This window comes from Mchenga conophoros, linkage group LG3, assembly GCF_057382185.1.
Source record: "Mchenga conophoros isolate Kocher_MC1m ecotype Shallow Benthic linkage group LG3, M_conophoros_male_GT1.1, whole genome shotgun sequence".
NCBI lineage: Eukaryota > Metazoa > Chordata > Actinopteri > Cichliformes > Cichlidae > Mchenga > Mchenga conophoros.
The window spans coordinates 6530820-6550834 of NC_140528.1; positions in this window are offsets into that span (position 1 = coordinate 6530820).

Sequence of the window (20015 nt, forward strand, 5' to 3'; positions counted from 1 at the left end):
CAATAACAGCAGCGAGCGCTGAGTGATATAACGGTGCTGCGAGCAGCAGTGCAAAGGCTCACACAGAGACAGCAGCTACACTGTGTGTGGATGTGATCCACAGTCACAGCTGTGGGTTTCAGTCAGTGTGTCTCTAACTTCATGGTCACATTTCAAAGCTTATTGGAGCCAGAAGATGTTCAAGTAAAAGTAACGGGCGATCGTGGCTCAAGAATTTATAACATACATCAGAAATAAGAATATAGTGTGTGTGTGTGTGTGTTCTGCTGAAGTTCCTCTTCTACATGTTGTGGTGTTAAAAACATTTAAAAGTTCTAGCTTATACAGGGCTTCTTATCCTTAACAGACAGAGGGTGCATCATTCTGTTAGTCAAACCCCTGCAAAAGTTACTATACATACTATACATCTGGGGCGATCGTGGCTCACGAGTTGGGAGTTCGCCTTGTAATCGGAAGGTTGCCGGTTCGAGCCCCGGCTTGGACAGTCTTGGTCGTTGTGTCCTTGGGCAAGACACTTCACCTGTTGCCTACTGGTGGTGGTCAGAGGGCCCGGTGGCGCCAGTGTCCGGCAGCCTCGCCTCTGTCGGTGCGCCCCAGGGTGGCTGTGGCTACAAGCTTGCCATCACCAGTGTGTGAATGTGTGGATGACTGGATATGTAAAGCGCTTTGGGGTCCTTAGGGACTAGTAAAGCGCTATATAAATACAGGCCATTTACCATTTAAAAGATTTATTGCTGTACTCGTCTACCAGGATAACAGGAGGTTCATAAAGCTGTGTAATACTTCAGCTTTCCATCATGGAGTAGTAGTTGTGTCCCTTTGTGTTTATTAGTGTGTTCACACGTCTACTTTAACTTCACTCTGTAATGAAAGGATTCAAATCACTGATAAATACATACATGCTGACTCTGAGTCTCAGTGAAGGAGGAAAGGATGGATGAAGGCAGCCTAGTGTGGGTCATGTGTGTCCAGCAGTCATCCAGGGCCTGGATCCATCTGTAACAGGAAGACAAAGTCCAGCCTGTAATCATCCTATCAGGCACAGCGTTTCCATCCAGCATCCTGACTACGCTAACAACCCGTCAAACGTCTCCTCTGGTCCACAGAAGTCACACTTCCTGTGTCGTGTTTACCTTTTTAAGTGTGCTATTCAAGCCTGTGTGACCAACTCTGACTCTCCAGATTCCATCCTGGTCTCTGCTGCAGCTTCTTCTACACGACTGTTTTCTGTATAATAATATCTGCCTTTCCCGTCTCTGTCCCAGTGTGCCTGCCACTCGTCCTTCATCTTTACCTTCATTATACTCTTCACCTCACTTTCACTGTATTTTATAGTCAAACCTGCACGACTTCTTCTTGCTGCACCTTTTTAAACTTATCGTCCTGTTCATTGCATCAACACCGATATTCACAGGGAGCCATAAGAAATCCACTTCTATCCCTCTGTGTTTGATTCTATACAGTAAATGAAGTATATCAAAAACAATATGTTGCCTAGAGTCTGAAGACATATCACCTGTGCTCACTAGCACGCTGCTAGAGTCCCAGCAAACCACATACCTCCATATTAGTGCGTCCTCCACCCAGTTCAAGCCAGTAACATCACTACCAGCTCCCAGTATAAACTACCACATCATCTGTAATTCTTTTACTCATCACCAAACTTATTTGTGGGAGAACAAATGCAGCAGCCGTTCTTTTATCTGACAGTGTTGACGCATCAGTAAATATCCTCACATGACCTGAGGACTTTCCCACTATATTAACCTGCTTTTAGTCGCCCCTCCTCCCTCGCCACAAGCTTCCTTTACAACATAACTTATAAAAAACAACTTTATTGACAATCAGCAATAACAATTACAGACAGTCTAGAAGAAGAATCACATGATCAAGGAGCAGAAGTTTATGGTTTTAATAGCTTTTACATTTTGGGAAAGTTTTAAAAACATTGTTTGGTTTTCTTTCTAAAGCGTTGAAAGGACGGCTTTGCATCAGAAAAGTAAGATCAGCAAATGAATCCATTAAAGTTCTTTTGCCTTGTTTGCAAAAGAAGCCAAACAACATTTGTGTTACAAAGAGAGACTTCAGAACAGATCAAAGATCACAAACATCAGGCACTGATGGAAACAGCCAAACACAGAAACAGAGGCACCAGCAGGTGAAGGAGGCCTGTTGTAGAAATGACTCTGAGTGCTCAGGTAGAAACGCATGAAGAACCAGTGCGTCTAATATTTGGAAACCAGTCTGTGTTTGAGCGTCCTGGATGAAACACAGATCATGTTGCAGAGCGAGGACGTCGTCTTTCCTCCCGAGTGTGTAACTACAGGACGTGTGCAGCAGGTTTAATCGTCCTCCTGACAGTTACTGATGAACGAGTCCTTCAGGGAGGCTCCAGGATCACTGTGGCTTTTACCAGCTGCTGCTAAACTGAGAGGTGTTGCTGCTTCATGTGTGAAGATGTTTGCATGGCTTTAACAGTGCAGACGTTCCTCATGTGCACCCATTTCATATGTTTTATTGTGATGTTTAGTAACATCTGCTTCCCTCCTTCAGGCAGACGATAAAGTGAGCTCAGCCTTAAACATGTGGAGAGAACGTTTGACCGACAGTCCTGGGACGACTGCAGAACAATGGTTTGTTTTTAATGATAAAGTTTCATAATGGAAATAAATGCTGAGCCTGTTTCATGATGTTGGCCCTGCAGCATCAGGCAGGATTAATACTGTAACAAACGTGTGTCACAGTTATAATGACTTTAAATGAAGACTTGGGTTGGATGGAGATGTCAGCTGGATTTGTGCTGACTGTCACTTTAAATGTTTTCAGTTCAGCTTCTAAATCTACTTTTGTATAATGTTTGCTGAGTTTTGCACTTCATGACGCTTTTAAGAAGAGCCAATAAATCCTGACTTTACACAAAAATAAAGGTTTAATGTGTTTAGTGTGACAGTGGAGGAGAGCGCACATAATAAGAGTCATTAACAGAATGGTGACAATTATAATCTGTCTCATTTTAGGAGCAGCTCACAGGCACAACAGACTACAGAGCAACCAAAGCACCAGTTAAACGTCCATGTGACCGGCTTACAGCCAATGAACAATCAGTCCCCACTGTCCCCACCAACATCACTGTACTGGAAAGACTGTGCTGCCATGGTCAGAGATGAACTGGTACTAAAATGTAAGGCAGCTGATGTGTGTGGCCTTAGCAGCACAAATGCATCACGGCTGCAACGCTGCAGTGTGTTTAAACATTTGAACATTTCTGTGGCTTCAAACCAGCAGCTGCTCTGTACTCAGTCGTGTTTGTGTGTCTGTCAAAGTGATTGTTGTCTTTAAAAAGCCTTTTGTGTTGAGTTTTGTGAGCAGTGCCGAGCTTCTCTGTAGTCTAAGCTGAGTCGATATATTTGATTCCATGTTTGGTGTGATTTTCAAAGTCAGCAGCAGCAGCAAACCCATACGGTAAAAAAATACATTTTTCCTGGCCAAAATATATTTCAAATATATGGTAAATATATTTTGTATTTGTGATGCTCCAAAAAAATATATTTTTGAAATTGAAAATATATTTCTTTCAAACCAAAATACATTTCAAAACATATTTTAGGGTGAAGAAAATACATTTCCAACCTTACAGTAGAATGTATATCAAAGTATCCTTTATTTAAAATATATTTAGTGCAATAATGATGATAATGATAACAATACTAAAAGTAACATGTTTTATGCACATCTGCAAAAAACAGTTGGATTCAAACAAAACAGAGTCAAAGGTCTATCACGAATTAGGTTGTTTATTCATTTGCTTACAGTATTTCACATTACACAATATCTCACTATAATGTAGCGTTCATTGACTTTGAAATTATCTGTCAGTGATACAGTAAACAAGATACAACAACTGCTATGTACACTTTAGTTTTTGACAATATATACAATTTAGTACTTAAAGGAACACACACCACTGTTTTGGAAATAGGCTCATTCTCCACCTCCCTCAGAGTTAAAAATGCAGCGTCTTCTTTCTAGATCCGTACGTTAATAGGGCTCTGGAGCATGATCTTACGGGATGGGGCGTAGCCAGGATTTTTGGTCAAGGCGCCATATTAGCAGGCCAAACAAATGCTTGCTGTGTGGTCGGTTGTAATGTTAGATTGCACTACCGACAAAGGAATAAGCTTGAAAACAGGCTCTCTTTTCATTGTTTCCTCACCTGGAAACATCATGAGGGAGCTTATGTGTTGGATGTTACCAAAAGAAGGCGTCTAGCCTGGATAGCAGCTGCGAGACGAGCTGATATTCAGTTCTCTACCAGCCACAGATATCTGTTGGTGTGCTCCAGTATTTTCATTCAGGTAAGTTCTAAATAAGTTCATATTATTCTTTATAGCCTGTTAATTTTATTTTCAATGCGCTCTGAGATCATAGCACAAACTTAGAACAAACATGCAGAACTACCTTCTATTTATAGAGTTGCTAATTATTTGGCATTATTGCAACAAACCAGCCTATGAAATGAATGAAACAAATCCTGACTGGGTTCCAACACTACACATGGGGCACTACGAAATCCCTGCTTCAAACTACATGCTACATACCACCATGCCAATCAGATTACTTCTTCCATGTGAGGGTAAAAAGGTGACCTTCCTGGATAAGATGGCAAAGGTTTGCTGCGTTTTGGTGAACATGTGCCCCAGTGTGGTAGTAAAACCAGGGAAAATGCTCTTGTTAAATACTTTTAAGTCTTGTGCTGTTTATGTAGTGATAAGTTTTCTTTTTTTTTTTTTTTTTTCTCTTCTTTTTTTTTCTCCTTCTCTTTTTACAGTTGCAGAAACATATAGGTGATTGCTGTAACGTATGTTTTAATTTTGAAATTAAAGCAGCCTTTTTTCCGTTAAAAGGTTCTTTGTGAGGATCAATCCAGACATGGGAACAAAATGCCCTGCAAAACTTGGTACAAGCCGCAAGACAGGTCGTGTGGTAAAGAGGAAGGTTACAAGAATCAGCCCTCGGATCACCACCTTCCTCCAGCGGCTCTCTGAGTTTGAATGGAGGACTTCCAACTAGGTAAGAACAGAGATGATAATATCTTTTACATAGCTGATAATTATATACATACTGTACACACATCCATACAACAGTATGAATGATCTCAGACAGATGTGAACAAGTGAATAACCTGAGCAAACATGAATATTGATGATGTGTCTTTGACAGGTGGTGATGAAGACTACGCTGAACCCGACCATCCTGGTAACGGAAATCTAAATCCCATGTCACATTCTATTTCCTGGGACCCACTGATAATTATTACATTTTGTAAATGAGTTTTGTTTTACAATTGTAATAGTTTATTTAATGTTCATGCTGGTGGGTTTGTCCTGTTTTTAGTGGAATGAAAAACTGTTTTCCTTAAAAAAATCAGACAGAAAGGTGAAGGACTGTGTAGTTTTCATGTACGCTTCTATTTATTTTGGTTATTGGCATTGTTTTTATTCAGTTGAAAAATGTTTTTCTTGTTAAAAAAAAAATCAACAATAAATGTTGGTTTAATTCACTATTCTGAGACTACTTTATTTTTTTATTTTTTTTGTCCCGTTTGGATCTATAGCCATCAGAATTGTTGTCTTGAGGCCAAGAAAGATGCCAAGCGGATTTATTTTACCAAGTGGGTCATCATGGCCTTGCCATATTGGTCCATTTGATTGACCTTTATTATAATTATGAATTTATTTTATTTTCAGTTGCAAACGGGACAGACATAACTGTGGGACAGGACAGGGGGAAAGAATGAAAGAAAGAGGGGGAGAGAAAGAAAACCAAAGGTGGGAAGAGACGGTGAGAAGGGGGGAAGAGAGAAAAAAAAACAAACAACAAAAAAAAAACTCCTGGGTCACCTGTATGGAGAAAAAAAAAAACAGAGGAGACAGCAAACAACAAAGAGCAACATAATAATAGAAAAAAAAGCACCATCACAATAAACTAGCTAGCCATAGATATCAATAGTTACTAAATAATAAACGATATTGTGCAGCACGCAGGATAGACAGCGCACAGTGTGCTTTGAGGCAGCAGCCAAGAAAGCTGTAGTCCGCGTCTGTGAATACCCATGTGTACACCTGTGTGCATACCTGTGTGGATCAGCATGCTTGCATTCCAAAGGTTTCTCCATGTGATAAGTGATAAGTTTTCAAAAGAGACAGTAAATTACAGAATGCTAGTAGTGGGTGATATTATACAAATGCTGTCATGATTTTATGTGAACATTTTGTCATTTGTAAACTATACATAACATTTTTTCTACATTGTAACTGATGTGATGTTCGACAAAGTGCTTTTAATTAAAAATAGGCAAACATTTCTTTGTTTCTTTATTCAACTTTTGAACAGTGGTATTTAGTAAGTACATATTCAGTAAATGCAAAGTATTTACATGGCCCCCTAAATTAAAACACTATGGGTTATTCAGAACAGAACTATGCTTGGAAAAATATTGTCCCATCAGTTGATCCAACTCCTCCACAGTAGCAGGTGGAACTTTTCTTTTTTGAGGATGGCTTCTTTTACCTGTCACTACAGATGGTCTGTTTATGTTTTGATCAAGAGCCTTTTTTTGGGCAGCTGAAGAGGAGAAGTCTATCTTATGGCCAACCTCTGGCTGTATCTTGGTCATATTACCCAGCAAAACCCAGTATGCAGGTTCATCTGTAACAGTCCTTGTGCCACAGATCCTCACTGTTGCTTCTACATTAAACAGAAGAGCAGTGACATGGCTGCAAGTCTCCACGACTCTAGCCATACAGCTGCAGTGGGCGGCTTCAACCTTCCCTGTGATGCTCACAATGACCTGTGGCTGCAATGCTGCAATTCAGTCTTTAAGAGTGCAGGACCTGAAACACACACAGACAAAGTTCATTTAAAGACAAGAACTATGAGCCAAGGCCGACACAAATGTGTTTTATTTACTTTCAAATCCATTTATCATAAATGTAACAAATAAAGTGTTTTTATGTATCCATCTATAGAACGCTGCATGTTATATTCTAAATCTGCATGTTTCTTTTTAGAAACCTATCACCAAAAAATGAACCTAAAGTATGTAATGCAAGGATGTAATCACTTTCAAGAGGGAGAAAACATAAAGTTCAACTTTAAGTGACAATTATGGACACCTAATATGACAAGCAGATTCTGCAGGTCATTAATCAATGTATAAAACTAAAACAGAATGTATTTTTAGTGACACAGGACACAAACAAGGAAGCAAGATGTGTAATTAGGATTATTTATAATAAATATGAATTAATTAGGGCAATTTCTTTAACCATAAAGAATAACTAAATCCTTCAGGACAATGTCACATCAATGCACTGAACTCACTATGTTATCCCTCTAACAGAGCCTCTACATGTTCTCACTGTAATTTCCCCCTCACGAATGAATTTTTGCTAGCACTAATTTGAATGCTGGGGGGAATCAAACGCATTTTACTTGCACTACTCAAGCTGACTTACCTTTGCTTGAATGACGGCGTACTCACAACGTGGAGGCTTAAAAATAGCCAAATCTTGTACCCAGTCCTTGGTGAATTGGATGTGCGCCTCCAGAGATTTATAATTGCGAAATTGGTGCGCCATGTATGCTCTGACTCCACAGACAAGGTATGAGAGTAGATCATGCTAAGTGTGGAGCAGGGAAATTATTTTACTGCTATTGTTAAATAATTGTCATTATTACCATTGCATTAATAATATAATCTGGAGTTTATATTGCATTCAGATGTTGAAACAGTGTGCGTCTTTCAGAAAGACTAAGTTGCAGGCTGACAGGAAGTTGCAGGTTTGCAGAGTGTGCCTTTTGCAGAACTGAAACCGAAAGCAGACGAGACACAGACAGTAGGTGAAGAGGTGACACAAAGAGCATGTGAGGTCAACACATACACACACATTAGTTAGATTTATTTAGAGGAGAGAACGGAAAGTACCAAGCCATGAAAATAGAAGATGATTTTCTAGGTGAAAAGTCATTCTGGTGTTGATCTGATCTATGTATAAAATGTATCTGTGACGCATGAAGGGGCGTCAGTAAACAAACCCTGATGCTATAAAATATCTGTTCATGCTTTGATTAAGTCGAGGACTACTGGCTGTCTGCGTACAGAGTGTCTTCCCACGCGTGTATTCATTAAAATCATTGTTTGACCAAGACCTTCTGGACCATGGGTGGTGTGTACTCTCCTTCCTCAATTTTGAACCTTAACATTTGGGGGCTTCGTCCGGTGGTTGAGGAGGGAGGATTGGAGGTTTAGATGGAGAAATTTGGTGGTCTCTGAGGTGGTCTGACGGGCAGACATGAATTCCAGTGGTCGAAGTGAGTGGGCATAAGCCGGCTTATCCAAAAGGTAAGGCACTACCTGTTGAATTATTTCCAAAGTGTGCCAAATTGGACATGATAAAATTTAAGTCTACTCACTGAAGTTACTGGTGGATGTCTGTTTTGATTTTGATGAAAATTTCATGAGTTGAAGCAGTTAGAGTTCTGCTAAGAAGAAATGAAAGCAGTAAAGTCTGCTAAAGCAGTTTGAGTCTGCCAGGAAAAGTTTAAATACTGGGTTGAAGTCCCAAAGAAATTGAGTTAGAGTCTCAAGTAGTTTGGTAGGGAATTGGTTATTTTGTTGGTTAGAGTCCAAATTTGGTCATAAGAGTGGACCTGAGTGGTCATTTTGTGAGTTGGAGTCTCCATTGACCACTAGGTTGCACCTGCCTCAGTTATACACTTGTTTTGGGTGTTGATTGTTGTTTCAAAGTATTATAAATTATTCTAGGACGGCAGTTCGAGTCTGCTAGGAAGCGCAGTTCTCGGAGGTAATGCTCCCTCCCGGCCAAGGACGCTTGGCCCTGACCTATCGGCGAATAGGGTTAGTACGGTTGGCAACCGGGGAGAACTTGGGAACCTCCAAAATAGCTAGGAGTTAGAGTCTCCTTACCGTTTGGAACGGTATCTGCGCTTTTTTGGGCAGCAAAGGTTGGACCTTGGGTGTTGGACACTTTTAAATTGAGTTAGGGATTTTAGAAATGAGGCCAGAAACAGTTAAAGTCTTGATACTGGTTAATTGGTCGCAAAAAACTCAGGGAGTTTATCCGCTGGGCGGTTATTTTAAATTTGTCTAAAATTGTGTAGGCGCTAAAGCTGACAGATCTGACAGTAGTTGTAAATATAAGACGTCGTTGTAATATAGAATAAGAAAATTTGGTGTGAGAGATCTCTGTGTGTCGAGTCAGTAATGCACTGACTGCCTGCTGCTATTTTTAGATGTGTGTGTGTGAGTGTGAAAATGCAAGGCAAGGCAAGGCAAGGCAAGTTTATTTGTATAGCACAATTCAACAACAAGGTGATTTAAAAGTGCTTTACAGAGACATTAGAAACAAGAACAAATAAAAAGCATGATTTAAAATTGATTAAAACAAGCAAATAAACTAACTAACTAATTAACAAACAAACAATCAAAACAGTATATAAAATCAAAACAGATAAAATCAGAACATGCTTACTAATGCAAATGAGTAAGCAGTGAACTGTTTAAGCCACAGTTGGTTTTACAAATACTGCTGCAAACATTGTTGAGTGTGTGTTTAAAATGCCATTTATGTTTATTAGAGGACTATAAATAAAGTTTTGAGTTGCCGTAGGGGATGTATAGTAATTGACTGAGTTTGGATGTAGATATATAAATATATTGAGTGCACTGTATATACTTAAGACTAACACATGACTTTCAGTAGTAACTTTTCTCCAGCAATAGTTGCTGGTGTGTTTTATTTTTTCAATTTCTTGTGTGAATGCGGTGACTAGAAGGTTTTGAATGATGAATAAAGGTGTGAGAGGTATTTCTTTGGTGATGTAAAGTAGGATGTTTTAAAGTTTGAAAGTGTTTTTAATTTAAGAGATGCATGAGTGATGTTATAAGAGTTTAGTTTATTTAAAAGGTGTGTGTGTGAGAGGATTATGAAATCATTGTGTGAATGATGTTACATTTTAGGTCAAAAGTTAGTAGAATTACAGAGGGTTTGTAGATTGTAAATACAAAATAAGTTTGATTAGCCTGGAGAAACAGCAGAGCAGCTGCGTGCTGTGTGTGTGTAACAGGAAATGGTGTGGGTGACAGGAAGTTTGCATGCCCATATAAGGTGACGAGTGAGCACTCAGAGCGAGAAACAGATGAGCTAAACTCTAGGCAGATAAAGCGAATGGAGGTTTTGAGAAAAGAAATGAAAAGGATATTAATTGTATGCTTTAGTGTGTCAACACAGATTACAGATAAATAAAGGTGGACTTCTCTCAACCTGGAATTTTGAGTACGGCGCCAAAACCACTAGAGTAGCATAATTGGGAGAAAACAGGCCAGATTTTGGCTTAAAATTTTACAGCTTGACCTCGCACTTGTCCCCATCCTGAGAAGAAGCTCAAAGGACAGTTAATCTCCTGATGAAGACCGACAGAACATCGTGGACTTGAGAAGAATTAATAGCAGGCAAAAGACAGTGCAACGGAAACCACACTGACGACACCAGCAGCAGCATGAAAGGAACCACGAGGTGGAAACATGTACTGTAAATTACAGGCTGGGCAGTTGAACAGTGGGATAATGAACGGTGGTAAAGCACTGGACACTGATTGTCAGATTTGCCATGCTTGGAGTAATCTTGAAAGAGATGACTGAGAGGATCAACAGAAAAGAAGAAACCACGTGATGAACCATGCACGGTGGACAGCAGGCTGGTAAGAACAGTGTGACATGACTGTTTAAAGGCACTGAATGTGGTATTTTGCCAGGCTGGGACTTGATCCAAAAGGAAAATACTGAAGAGAAACAGAGAAGAAACAGACTGTGTTTGCTGCAATTCAAGACAACAAAAGGACACTGAGAGAAGAGGACGGTGACCGGTGAGAGGTGAAGCCGGACGAGTTCGACTGTGAGAATACAGGGTGTAATTGGACTGAAAGTGAAGCTTGAACTCATGATGGTTTAGAGATGTCCACCGTCACAAACAAAGAGGTAAACAAGAATGGAAAACACACATAGACAAAGTGTTACATGTGAAATTATTTCTGGAAAGAATCAGAAGTGAGATAGTTTTGAATTAAGAAATCAGGGAAAAGATGCATGAATTAAACCTGACTATAACATATAGAGGCAATGAAGAAAGCAGCTTACACTCACTGAACATTAACAAAATACATAGGAAAAGCAATGAAGACCTGCTTACACGTATATACACAACATAAGTTGGGACCTCTGACCAGAGAGAGGGAAAAGGGTAGTTTAAGTACATATGATAATAATGAAAATGTCTCAGTTGTGTTTCTATAGGGGCGAAACAGATCTGGATCAATTTTCCACGTGCAGCGGTCGGAAGAGACCTGTAGGTTAACTTGACTGGACATGCCAAGGCAAGTTTCTGGTTGAATTGTTTACAGCGCCATGTCTCCATAAACCTGACAAGTGGGCCCTAGCTTCTGGCTGAGGAGCAGGAATAAGGTGGGAACTTAAAATTTGGGTTAGCAAATTTGGGAAAGAAACTGACGGCTTAAGTGGAGAATTGTGCAGGAGTCTGACACACTGCAAAAGCAACATATGCAAATTCACATACACAAGCAGAAAATGCATTAACCTTATGAAGACAAGACAAGCTCATCGAGATTAATGCATAGATACAGATTAAACTTGGCTAAGAACACAAACATATGCAATGAAGAACAGCTTGCTATTTTGTATGAATGATACAATGGTGTGAATGTTTAATAAAATACATTTGTGTTTGTAATTGAGGAATAGAAGAAGCCATATGACAAAGGGGGTTATGTTTTATGCTGAATTGAAGTATGTTACAGAGCATAAGGGGGTGATTTTTGTGTGCAAATTGTGTGGTTTTAATGAGACTTTTGGTGTATTGAGGAGGTGAAATTATGTGGTGGCAAGACTTGTGTGTTTAAGGTTGTTGAGGTTGTTGTGGTGAGGGGTTGATTCTGTCAGTTAGGTTGTTGTTGTTATTTTTGTTTTTAATAGAGGGAGTTTTAGGAAACATGGACATGTCTGGGAGGGGCCCATTATTTTGTAACAGTGCACTTAAAGAAAACCTGTCAGGTGATTTTGTTTTGTTTTTATGAGCTAACAATCAGCTCTATTTTTCATTTCTGTTTTAAGCAGTTTTATACCGTCATTTTCTTTTGAGCTACGTTTCAGAATGGTTCGTAGCAATCTTGTTTTGATTCGTGACCTGCCAAGATGGTGCTGCGCTCCCACAATGCATTGCGACATTACGTCAACTCCAAAGCCCTTTGCGTGCAGGAGTGTATGCGCATGCGCATTGCCACGGTGGTTTAAAAAATAAAGATATAATGAAAAGTAATTAATAAAAATTAAATATTTAAACATTCCCACAAATGTGCAATGAACGTGCAAAAACTCTCTTTAGTAGTTGTTACTGTTTCTTTCTTTCTTTCTTTCTTTCTTTTTTTTTTTTTTTTGAAAAATAACGACGTCTCTGAGGCGCGAAATCTGACAGCGAGAGGAACGGCCGGATACAGGAGACGGGAAGAAACAAGCCGATTATGTTCGCGTTAATTAAGTGGTTGGAAGATGTAAAATTCTCAATTCTGCCAACTGAACATATACGAGATTTTAATGAGGATGAATAATTAGCCGGCATGGAGGAAACGGACCTTTATTTCGTGGAGTGGCGACAAGAAGCCAAGGCGGGTGGCCAGTCTAAGAAGCCTCCATCATCAAGCTAGCAGGTGCCTTTTCCCATATAATATTACTTTATTCTCGTGTATTTGGAACGGAAGCGTAGAGCTGCCACCCAGGCAAAAGAGAAATATAAGTATATCACGTTATAACGTGAAAAGTTTATCGTTCTAACAATATACTATCATGTTTGAACAACATGTTTGAACAACATTGTACGAAAAATGTACATAATTATCACGTCCGTACAATATTGTGCGAACGTGACAATTATGTATATTATAATAACGTGATATTATATTATACCAGTGGTTCTTAACCTGGGTTCGATCGAACCCTAGGGGTTCGGTGAGTTGGTCTCAGGGGTTCGGCAGAGCCTCCGCTGTGACGTGCACGGCTCATTTTGTGCACCAGTAAAAAACATATCTACGTCTAATTTGAAAAAAAAAAACACTTTATTTTTCACTAAAGAGGGGTTCAATGAATGCGCATATGAAACTGGTGGGGTTCGGTACCTCCAACAAGGTTAAGAACCACTGTATTATACAAACATGAAAAGCATAATGTTAGAACAATAAACATTTCACGTCATAACGTGATACAGCTCTATTTTTCTTTTGCCTGGGTGGCAGCTCCACGCTTCCATAATTTGGTAATCAAAATATGTAACTTAATTAATTATATTGTGACGTACTTTTGCCTTTTCTTATTATTCTGCCTTCTCAATAACTATCAAAGCCTATTCACATTTAATTTGGCTTTCACAGAAATCCTACCTCTCCTTCTGGCTACAGAGTACTTACCAAGGTTAGAAACAAAGAACAGTTATGCTTTATTAATGTTCGCTAATTACAATGTTCCACATTTCCTTGCTTTTTAAGTCATTTTTAGGCTTTTTAGAGTTTTTGTTTTTTATTTTTTTAGCAGTAATGTTTCTGCCTATTTATTTCAGCCCATGAAATCGAATGCAGATCTTCCTAATGTGAGATTTACATAAATGTAAGTAATTTTGTTTGTCATTGTCATTAATGTTGTTGCTGTTGTTGTTTTTGTGCAGTTTGCAATCATATAAACCTAGCAAACATCAGTCAGCACAGTGACTAACCTAAACAGATTCTTGCTTTATTCACATATATTATATGTAATTATATATACCTGCACATTGTACCTAGGGTTGCAGCCACTTGGCCCCACCCCATTGTTGTGACAGCCCTGATTGTACTTATACACTGCATCTGAACAGGGAACAGTCTGCCACATTAATGTATTTTTAAGTGACTTGTTTGTAATACATGAATTTGTTTTTTACAGATGTCAAAGTCTCAACCTCATGCTGCCCTCCCCCATCCTCCTAAAGTAAGTATTTGTTGTTGTAGTTTTTTATGCGGTGTCTGTGTCACATGCTAATCATAATTATTGAAATAACTGTTTTCTAACAGATTTTCCAAAACACTAGTTATGTTTGTTGTCATTCAGACCAATACTACTGCTTAGACATTGTTTAGTGGTCATGCATGTTTGACAAGCTCGTTATGATACCAAAACAGTAGGCCTATCACAATAATCGATATATCGACTTAACACACAGTACATGTACATGACCTCAATAATTGTTGATGATGTAATTTATCCGCCATTATATTTACAAAAATAAAATATAATGATAACAAAACAATAACATTAAATATCATTGTTTTCTATTTGTTAGAAAACTTACTATTTATTCAAGTTTTTAAGGTATCTAATATTTTGATTCCTAATTTCAATGATCTAAATACTTTAAGAATTAGATGTCGGTTTGTCAATTGAAAGTGTGTAGATCTTGCATTATTATGGTGTTATATTATGATTATACATTCAAAGACATAAAATGGTCTTAAAATGGCAATGACATAACTTGTCGCAATTGTTTATGGGGCAATATACCGACCAACAAAAAGTCGTTATCGTAACAGGCCTTCAAAACAGACGGTTTTATGATTGATAAATTAAAAAAATAAATACATTTAATTTCTCTGAGATTCTCTAATATTCAGTTACAGTTCACAACACAGCTACCCGTACATGCAGTATTATACTGTAAATATAAATCTCTGCATTTAGCATCCCACTAGAAGCGTCACAGTTACTGCCTCTTTTTTTTTTTTTACAAATACCTGTACTATCACTAACACATTTACTGTTTTACTTTTAGCCTGTGGATACAAATGCAGATTTCCTTAATGTAAGTTGTGCATTTTAATTACATCATGTTATTTTTATTATTATTTATTTATTTATTTATTTTATTTTACATTCAAATATTTCAAGCTTCTTGGTTAAAGAAGCTTGATTGCTAGTAGGTAAAGAATAGTTCACCTATAATTCATATTCCCAATTAATTTCTCACCTCTGATTGAATGCCTTTGTTTGTTTTCCTATAACAAAACATTTTTGCTGGATATATATGGTGAATTTATATGCATAGATACAGTCGTAGTGCTTGACACATGCAAACAGCAGTAGATGTACTAAAAAGGAAATAATTACAATCATGATGTTGATTGCTGATGTCAGTATATATATTTTAGAGGAATGTTTTGTTTTTCACCCAAAATGACTATATTGCTTCAGAAGAGATTTATTACCCTACCGGACTCTTATATATTGTTCTGTTTTTTGTTTGTTTTTGTTATTTTCAGGTTCAATGGTGCGTGTTCTTCTAATGGCCGCCTTCCCACTGGAGGTTTTGATCCACAGCAATTTAAAAGGTAATCAGCTTTGAAAGTCAGTTCAAATGGTTAGCTAATAGTACTTTAAAAAGCCTACAACTCTGTCACCAGTTTCTTTACCAAAAATTACCCATAAAAGTATCGCTCAATAGCATATAATTGTAGTTCAAATGTTTAGTTGTACAAATATCAAATTTTTGGAATTCTAAAACTAGTCAAACACTCAAATGTTCATGCTTTTTATAGGAGGACAGAGCAAAACGGACATCGGCGCAGAGTGAAGAACTGCCCTTGATAAGGACACTATGACAGCCATATATAGTAAGTGAAGACTTTCTGTGTATCTAAAATTGCATACAGCACAAGTAACTTACTTTGCAACCATTAAAATAGGTTGTAAAGTAAGTTACCAATACAAATAGGTGATGATGCATTGTAGTGGTTGGTCTCAGACAAAGAAGGTCAACAGATTTATGAATGCTGGAAGGTAAGGAGAGACGACCAAAAGGGGTGTTAGCATTACTGTAATGTGAACTGGATAGACTTCCCATCTAGGAAAAAAAAGAGGTAAAATTATGCGTAAAATATATCTGTATTAATATCTGTATCTGTATAAACAGAAATATCTGTTTGCTAAATGAAGCCAGCTAACATAAATCACATTTTTATTTTAACTCTGATAAAAGTAATAGAACTGTGACTTTTGTTTGTTACAGTGGGGGTAAGGAAGGGGTTTCCCAGCGTGTCCAGAAGGGCTTTGAGGATTGCCGTGAAAGCTGGGGGAACTGAGACTGTGTGTATATATATATATATATACATATATATATATATATATATATATATGGCTCCAGCAGATCCCGGGAACAACATCGGAGATCTCTGTCCAGAAGAGCGCAGTCCTGGGAACAGCTAAGATACTGCGCAGGACCCTCAAGCTCCCAGGCCTCTGGTAGAGGACCCGAGCTTGAAGGATAAACCGCCCGCAGGGGCGTGCTGGGTGTTGTATATATATACACACATATATGTATATGTGTGTGTGTTTCTTTTAGAATGTTTAAGTATGTAATGAGAATAAACTTATAAAATGAATATTCCTTGCTTGATTGATATGCTATATGTATGTTTTAAACATCAAATAAAGATTTCTTTCAGATGTTACATGTGAATGTGTTTTCTTAGAAATATATGAAGGGTTAAATTTATATTTTTTTGAATGATTTTAAATACATTTAAATTGTATTTTGAAATATATTTTATTAATATATTTCAAAATATACAAAAAATGGCCAAAAAATATATGTGCTAAAATACATTTTAAATATATAAATATATTTTAAAATGTATTTTAAAATATATTTTTTTTACCGTATGGGCAAAGCTACACCAGAGGGTTGTGCTGTGTAACAGGTTGGTGCAGGTGGTGTTATCTACATTTGAACATTAGGCAACAGTCTCATGAAGACACTTTCTATTGTTCACTAAAGACCAACAATAACAGAGACAAAGGGAGAGCAGCAGAACTAGTGCTAACAATTAGCACTGCTAGCCTGCCCACCAACACCAGCTAATGTTCTAAAAACGATGATCAATGATTTTGCTGTAACGGCTCCAGCTGTCTGTGTCAGGGACACGTTGGAGATGAAGTGAGTGATCCAGTGACAAAGGTTTGGAAAGCTGCAGTCAGCTGAGACTAAAGGAGTCACCTGACCGAGAGACCAAATGTTTCACTGAGAACGTCCAGATGAACAGAATCAACCTTTGGGATAATCTGTTCCACACATCCATGTTTCACTTACTGCATTATATTTCCTCATTGCTGTGCACACAGGCCTGTGGCTTATAACCAACTCCAAGTTCAGACTCAGAGGCTGCTGAAGCTGTTTTCTGGAACAGAGACGTGTTGGATATAAAAGCAACTCTTCTTTATGTGTCAGCACTGAGGAAAGGAGCAGCTTCGTTTCTAAGTGTATGAAGGACTGTAGCAGTGTGTGTGTGAGCTTTATTTCACAGACAGAACCATGTCAAAAACACAACTTCAGGTAAAAACAATACAAAATCAAAGAGTCTGATCAGAAGGATTAAACAGAGGAGTGTGGGACTGTTTTTAACAGACAGCAGGTTAAGCCAGGCTGGAGGAGTAAACTGAGCCTCGGTGTGAGCAGCAGTGTGTTTGACAGGAAGCTGAGATAAACAGTCTGGAGCCCATTTAGTGCTTCATATGAAAGTGTGAGGATTTGAAAGCAAATCTAAAATCAAGCAGGAGTCAGTGTGAGAATGATTTGTGCTTTTCCTCAGTCAGATGCTGGGAGTTTCAGTTCATCCATGTTCAGCGTGCTGTGCTTTGTGTAACAGGAGAATATGACAGTATAAATCAAGTCTTCATGTCACTGAAAGCCTCCACAGTCTGCTATGGAGGTGCATCAGTTTGGATTTACAAGAAGAACATTTCTTAAACCTGCCACAAGATGGCGCTCCAACAGAAGGGATGTCCACAGTGTAACACAGACACACACATACTGTGTGAATGTGTGAGTGAATGGGCTTTCAACACAAGGCTTCTGCTGCTACCTTTAATGACATAATTAGCTAACAAGAACAAACTGTTAATTACCACCAAAGAACGGCTCCAGATTTTAGCTGCTGACCATTTTGTGAAACGTTGATTACATCAGCTTATTGTTGATTTTTCAACCTTAATATCAGCTGCTTTAAAGGAGCCTCGTTCTCTGGCAGTAACACTTTTCTTCACTAGATGCAGTGCAGGCACAGTCTGTGTTTCTAAACTACACACTAATGTTCATTGTTGTGCAGCTAAATCCTCCCTCTGGATGGGAAGAATCCCTGTCAGGCTTCAAACACCTGGCTTGGTGTTCTGGAGCTAATGTGTCACCTGTGAGGACTCTGAGATGAACACACAGCAGACACTTCAGTTCTCCGTCTGTGTGTCCTCAGTTTCCCAGCATGCCTTGGCTGTGGTGGTGGAGGTGAATGAGGGGGAACATGCTGCTCTGTCAGCACTCAGGTTTCATACCTGGTGATCTCAGAGGACAAAGCGGCGTTACAGCAGCGCACGTTGATGAGACCTGATGCTCTGAACAGTTCAGACTTCAGCCTCACTCTGAGAAAACAAACGACTGACTGTCAGCAGCAACTACACCTGCTCCATCAGTGACGGAGAGAAGAACTGAGACTGAGAGACATACAGCTGCAGGTCAAAGGTCAGAAACGCCCGCTCTTTGTACGGGTCAGGAGTTAGTACTGCAGAGGTCAGAGGTCAGCTTGCTGACAAACCATTTGAAACAGTTTGGAGCTAAAAGCACAACAGCAGAGGAAAGAAGAGACACTGCAGAGATGATGCAAAATATTGTGTTTTGTTCTCAGCTGTCAAAAAGTGTAACACACGTGTTCCAGCACAGCCTTTGTGTACTTTCACTTCTCCATACTGTCCATTGGAAATCCTGTTTGTTACTTTTTGATTTCAGTCCATGTGTCCAAAGCAAACTTCTGTCCCACACTTTCTCTGCTGACTCTTCACCGATGCTCAGATGATCTCAGATGATTTCACCAGAACTCATCAAAATTCGGGCTCCACAGAAACCCAGACGTCACTAAACAAGCGTAACAAGCAAAGTGAAAACTGGTCGTTCAGCTTTATTGACCAAAGATAAGCTCACATGTCACCTCATGACACAGACACTTATTTCCACAGCATGCACGAGGACTGACAATAAGTGTCTATAAAGCCACTTCTATCTGCCACACCTGTGCTTCTGTCATGGTTGCTCTCCTCTCACTCTGTCATTTATCCACAGTCTGCCTCCCTCTGCTCCGTCAGCTGACGTCCTCTCTACACCACCTGCTGTGTTTTATCCTGCAAAAACACATTTAAGAAGCGTTGCACCGAGTAACGGGAGGAACTGCTATAAAATCCATTTAAAGGAGGTGGTGCTGAGTGCTGTGACTGGGGTCCCACCACTGACATCACGGGTGGAGGACATGTTGGAAAACTGCTACAAAGTGCTGTGCAGCCAGCAGAGCTTACAGTCTGTCCTGTGTGTCATACAGGCTCTCACACTTAGTGTTTCTGTGACACATTGAAGAGAAGTTTGTGTTGTTCACAGTTGTGCTTGTACTGAGTGACAGCTGACATGACCTAACAGGAATAATGTGTCTGTGCTGAATGAGAAGTAACACACAATGAAGTCTTGATGCATCTCAATCATCCAGGAAAGTGAGTCTGTTGCTTCTGTTCATCTGGACGCAGCGTTTTGTGGGAGAAACGTGTCGTCATCATCAGGTGACGTCTTCAGTCTCAGCTGCAGGTTTCAGTCTTACAAACAGGACATTTGCATAAAGACTGAAAGCAGCTGCAGGAACGATGGGCTGGGAGCTCCGTTCCTTCATCTTAATTATGCAGATTCTCAGGACCATTGATCAACAACCACTGATCCATGTCCATGAGTCCCATTCACAGAGATGTGGGAATGGCTGCAGTCACAGCATGTAAGATGGAAATAAATGAGAAGTATTTAGCTGAAGTGGATTTGATTTAT